The sequence below is a fragment of the Heterocephalus glaber genome, unplaced genomic scaffold (genome assembly GCF_053883595.1).
Source record: "Heterocephalus glaber isolate CG9 unplaced genomic scaffold, H.glaber_assembly_v1.0 deba00001733, whole genome shotgun sequence".
NCBI classification, from domain to species: Eukaryota; Metazoa; Chordata; class Mammalia; order Rodentia; family Bathyergidae; genus Heterocephalus; species Heterocephalus glaber.
The window spans coordinates 15,924,153-15,930,091 of NW_028258444.1; the positions used below are offsets into that span (position 1 = coordinate 15,924,153).

Below are 5,939 nucleotides of genomic sequence, written 5' to 3' on the forward strand. Positions count from 1 at the left end.
CTACAGGTCTGCTCTCTCATGTGAGAGTAGGGACTCACTCCTCTGCATGAATCTACTTTCTCATGTCAAGGTGAGATGTGCCACTTTAGTCTGCTCTCTCCTATTCTGTTTTTAAATGAGTGGCTGCTTTCCACAGTTTACAGTTTTGGAATCCACCAGACATATAGGGCAGGGATAGTAAGTCACTGCCAAGATCTATTTTGTTTCTGCCTTTGTTTTGTGGGTGAATGCTGAATCCTGTTTTCTCTTTCTTCCTGGGCATGGTCAGTGAATGATGTCCACCCTAGAGCTCTAGGCTCTGCATTTGCTCCCAGTTTCTGTGTCCCTCTGTGTGCTCCATGTATGACTTTCTCAACCTAGCTTTATAATATGTGTGTTGGTGAGCTGACTTCCCTCCTCCATAGGGCTCTCTGACCATAAACCCCAGGCTGTGGCAGCCATCCAAGCTGAGACATATTCCTGACAATGTTAGTGGATGGGGAAAGCGAAGAGACCACTGAATTCTGTGCTGGAGATAGGCAGCAGGGTAAGGGTGGGGCCAAACCATCTACTGGACTTAATGCCAGTATTTTCTAGGTGTCTCAATTCCAGGTCCCAGAGAGGCTGTATTTGCTGCTAGTCCCTACTCCACCATTTTTAATTCCTGAGACCCAGCTCTTGGGCAGTTATTATATTGTCTATTTAATCACTGGTTTTTATGCTGATTATGCATTCATCTTAATTAATTAGTTTTTCCTTTATGTGAGTTTTCAAGTTTTTCTTTCTTCATGCTCATTTTAGTGAGGAATTAAAGGAGACTCCATAAATGCTATCAACTAAATCTTGTATGAAGCCAGAAGTTTGTATTACTGCTGGCTGCATCCACCCTCCTGCCCATCTCTCCATCCATACCTGCATCTCCCCACCTGTGCTCCTACCCGTTTTCCCACCTGACCTCCATTCACCTGCCCATCCATCTTTAGTTATTAGGTGTGAGATGCACCTATGGAGCTTGAAAAATGTAGGGGATGAGCGAGACAGATCTTCCCCCCATTAACTTTATTGGTACATTCTAGGTATACAATGCAGTTTCATTCATCATTGGGATCTTATAGATTTACATGAGGATCTTGGTTCTTATTTTTTTCCCCTTCCCCTGCCCTCCCTTCACCCCCTCCACCCTTCCCTACTTGCAAAGACTTTGTTTCCATTTTTTTCCTTTTCTCAGATTTTTCCTTTCCTTTTTTCCTTTCCCCCACCCCTCCCACTTCCCCTGCTCCTTTAGACCTTTTGTTCCTGTTACACAATATCAGTTATACATTTTTTAAATATTAAGATCTAGGAGACATTCCCACAGATTTTACAGAATTTAAAAGGATATAGAAAGCATATTACAAAAATCTTTTTGGAAATATATTTGACAACTTCTAAGAAGTACCTTGGAAGACAAATTAATGAAACTAACTCTGGAGGAAATATAAAATTTGAATAGCACCTATTAAAGAAAGTAGATTCCTAGCTTGAAAACCTACCTATATGACAACAGCAGGCTCATATACATTTTAACTGATAAATTATATCAAACAATTAAAGCAGAAAAAAGAAGGAACACTTCTCTCATTTTAGGAACTCAACATTGTGATAATCCTAAAACTGGATAAAGACAATAGAAGAAAAAAGTATGAACATAGATAGAAATTTGTTTAACAAAACAATTAGAAGTCAGATCTGGCAACATGTAGAAAGTGGTTTTGTTATAGGGATGGCAGTGTTGGTTCAGCATTGGAAGATCCACCCCCAAAAGTCATCATTTTAACAGAGGAAAGGAAAAAGCCATATGATCCTGTCACTAGTTGGAGAAAAAGTATTGGACCAAATTCTACAGCTATTCATGGTAAAAGCTATCAGGAGACTAGAAGTACAACAGAAACTTTTCAACAAATTAAAGACATGTACTCCATACTTCCAGCAAGAATGCCTTATAGGAATGGAGAAGATACAATGCTTTCTCTTTAAGGTGGGGAACAAGGGCAGATATGCTTACTCTTTATCTGTCCATTAAACTTTGAAACCTAGTCCCCACCAAAATAGTCTGGCAATAAAATGACACAACTAGGATAGGATTGGCACGGCAGAAGCAAAATCTTTATATGTGGATGAAATGATCATCTACAGAGAAAATACTAAGAAATCTCTAGGAGCCCCTAGAACTTGTACTTGAATTTAGCAGGATTAGATAACACAAGGTATATATAAAAATTCAGGTCTGTGTATAGTTGCTATAAATGAAGAACTGGATATTGACATTTAAAAGTTATGTAGGAGTACAAAGGACCCAGAAAAGCCAAAATCAAAAACAAAAACAAAAACAAAAACAGTGTTGGAGGATGTTTAGCACCCAATTTTAAGACTTCTTCTAAAGCTACAGTAATCAAGGCAGTGTTGGTGTAAGGAAAGACATATAGATCATTGGAATAAAACAGAGAATCTAGAAATAGAACCACACATATACGGTCCACTGAGTTTTGAAAGATTATTTAACATTAACATTTTATAGAATATAAACTCAATTTAAGAGCCAAGTAAGAGATAGTGTCTTCAGCAAACAGCACTAGAACACCTGGTATCCATGTATAAAAAATTAACCTCAACTCTTTTTTTCCATACATGAAAATAACTTGAAGGGATCTGTGAACCTAAATAAGAAAGCCTAAAAGCATAAAACTTTAAGAAGAAATTATAAGGGAAAATATTTATGAATTCAGGGTAGGCAAGAACTACCTAGGATACAAAAGACATGATGTATAAAAGAAACAAATTGATAAATGAGATTCCATCAAAATTTAGAACTTTAAATGACATCATAAAATGAAAAGTAGTCCTTAAACAGACCATATTTACAATGCATATAACCTATGAACAGAATATATAAAGAATTCTTAGAACTCATTAATAGACAACCCAATTAAAAAGTAGATATAAGAAGATGATAAATAGCCAGTATAGCACAAGAAATGGTGTGCAACTCTAGAATCAGAAAAATGCTAATCAGTACAATAATAAGATTGAATTATATACTTATTAGGGAGATGAAGTCAAAAGTTTTAAAAGCCTAGTCATGACTTTTTCTTTTTGTTGGATTCTCCCCCTTTGCGTTTAATTTGTCACACCCAGTGGATTCATTCTGCTGGGTTTCCTGGGGTTGTGATCCTCATTGTCTTTTCCTAGGGTATTGTCTAAAATTTTTTGGAGTGCCGGTTTGGTATTCATGAAGTTCCTGAGGTGCTCTTTATCATGAAAGTATCTTATTTCTCCATCAATTTTGAAAGATAGTTTTGCAGGGTACATCAATCTGGGTTGGAGGTTGTTTTCCTTTAGGGCTTGAAATACCTCACTCCAAGCTCTTCTTGCCTTGAGGGTTTGCATTGAGAAGTCTGCTGTGATTCTGATGGACTTTCCTTTGTATGTGATTTGTTTCTTTTCTCTCTCACTGCTTGTAGAATTTTGTTCTTCTGTTGGATTTCTGGAATCCTAACTATTATATGTCTATGTGTAGATTTTTTTTTGATTAAGGCTATCTGGAGTCCTATATGCCTCACTTATCTGTATGTCAAGTTCTTTTCCCCTCCTTGGGAAGTTTTCTGACATCACTTCTGTGAACAGTTTTTTTATGTCATCTGCGCTCTCTCCTCTTTCTTCCTTGACTCCAATCAGTCTTATGTTATTCTTCTTTGCATCATCTAGCAGCCGCTGGTTTGATTTCTGAGCAAGATAGATCTTAAGGACAAGAGATAGACACTAAACAAATTCAGTGGAGACTAATGAATCCATTTGCATTTTAGAGTGGCAATTCTTACTGCAATGTGGAGAATAAGTTCCATCAAGTGAATTGTAGTTTAAGTGCAGCTCCTCAGAACAATGAGTGAACTACAGGTGCTCACTGCCTATTAGGAGCTGCAGAGCTGTGGCAATGGTGTCCAGAAGTCAAATTTTTTTTTGCATAAGGCTCTCACCATATACCAGACCTGGATTTTGGGAATGAGAAGAAGCTATGTCCTTAAAGAAGATGCAATCATTATTATTATTATTATTATTATTATTATTATTACTACTATTACTATTATTACTAGTAGTAGTAGTAGCAGCAGTAGCATCAGCAGTATAAAGGATAGCACTGAGCCTGAGCACCACCCCCATGCACCTTAAGTTTTAGTTTTAAGTTTTTTTTTGGTACCAGGGATCAAACTTGGCACCTTGCACTTGCCAGGCAGGCAGCAGAAAAAGTTTTAAATTTTGAGACAGAGTCTCACTAAGTCTGCAAGTTGCCCAGGTCAGGCTGGAAATTGCAGTCCTCCTGCCACAGCCTGCCAGAGTTCTCAGATTACAGATGTATAGCATCATGCCTGGCTCTACTTGTTTTTTCAAAAAGTTTTTCTCCTAGCCTTTAAAAGAAATCATTAACAATTAATATTTTTTCAGGCTGGGGATTTAGCTCTGGTTCTGCCACCTGCCTTGCAAGAGCAAGGTCCCGAGTTTGATCCCTGGTACAAAAAAAAAAAAAATTCATATTTTTTTCTAGCCAGAGGCAAGTAATAGTTATAAAGTTAAAATTTCCAAATTTGCCTTAAACTGAATCTTAGCGTTAATCTATTTATCCATGTTTTTGTGACAGTTTAGATACTATTGTAGCACTCATAGCTCCTTTCCAGACTCCAGTTTCTATTTTACAGGTAATATTTTCAAGTCTTTGACCCAGCCTACATCCAAAGTACTGTTTCACCTAAATAATTTGAGACCAGAACAAACTTATGTGACTATGAAGTATGGCAGTTAATTCCAATAAGCCACTCAGGAAAATTAATCTTAGTTTAATGCCATATCATATAACCTAATCTTTAAATAATCTTTTGTAAACAGAGAATCACACACACAACAACTACCCATAGCTGGAGCATTTGACAGTGATTTGTGAGGGATTGAGCAGAGTTGTATTTTTGAGTGGGCATCCTGCTGGATATATTGTCTTAAGGAATAAAGTGGGGTTTATGCTTCTGAACTTGCATGTTCTGTCACATGTGCTTATTTCCTGACTCTTATGAAGGAAGGGAGGCAGTTATGTGCAGCACATAGTTAGGAAAATGCCAGAAGCACCATTGTAGAGGACTTGGTGATTCAGCAAAGCTCTAAGTCAGTCATTACACACAGGTCTGGTATGGCAATTGCAGGGCATGCGCTATTTATTAAAAGGGGCCAGTTTGAAATGACAAAAACAGAAGTGTTGATCCTGGACATCTTTTTATTTAGTGTAAGAATTCATAGAATTAACTGCAATGCCCTAATAAGGTTGTGATTTCTAAAACTAAGCAATCCATTTTCTGTTTGTTGTCAAGGCTTTACTCACTGTATAAGATTTTTTGTTAAGATGTGCAAGAGTTCTCACACTCTGATTTAGAAAAGGATAGTGGTGGCTGGCTGCAAAGGCAAATAGATGTCTCGGCTGGGTGTGGTGGTGCATCCTTTCATTCCAGCACTCTGGGAGGTTGAGACAAGTTCGAGCCCAGCTTGGGCAATTTGGTGACTTAGCAAAACTCTGCCTCAAAAAATAAAGAAATAAGAGTGCTGGGGATGTAGGTCAGTGCAGAGATGCTAGGTTTAATGCCCAGTTACAAGACAAAACAAAGAAAGAGAGGCTGGCTATCTCTCTTGAAAGTGATGGGATAGGAGATAGAGTCAGAATAGGGAAGAGGAGGTGGCTGAGAGAACGGTGTGAGAAAGGGTGTACCCTTTGCATTAAACATCTAAATAGCTAATGGAGCTGGTGAAGTTTGTCAAGACAAGTGAGTCATAACGTATTATTTAACAGAAGAAATACAATAACTGAGAAAAGTAAGTGAATTGGCCTACTATATAATGAGTGTTTAAATTTCCTTTCTTTTACTTTCTTTCTTATTTTTTTTAAG

General features: G+C 37.6%; 1 long non-coding RNA gene across 4 annotated transcripts in view; it reads left to right on the forward strand.

Moving 5' to 3' along the window:
- The window catches only part of LOC110345494 (uncharacterized), a 326,656-nt gene that overhangs the window by 290,444 nt on the left and 30,273 nt on the right, over positions 1-5,939 (forward strand). The window lies entirely within an intron of this gene.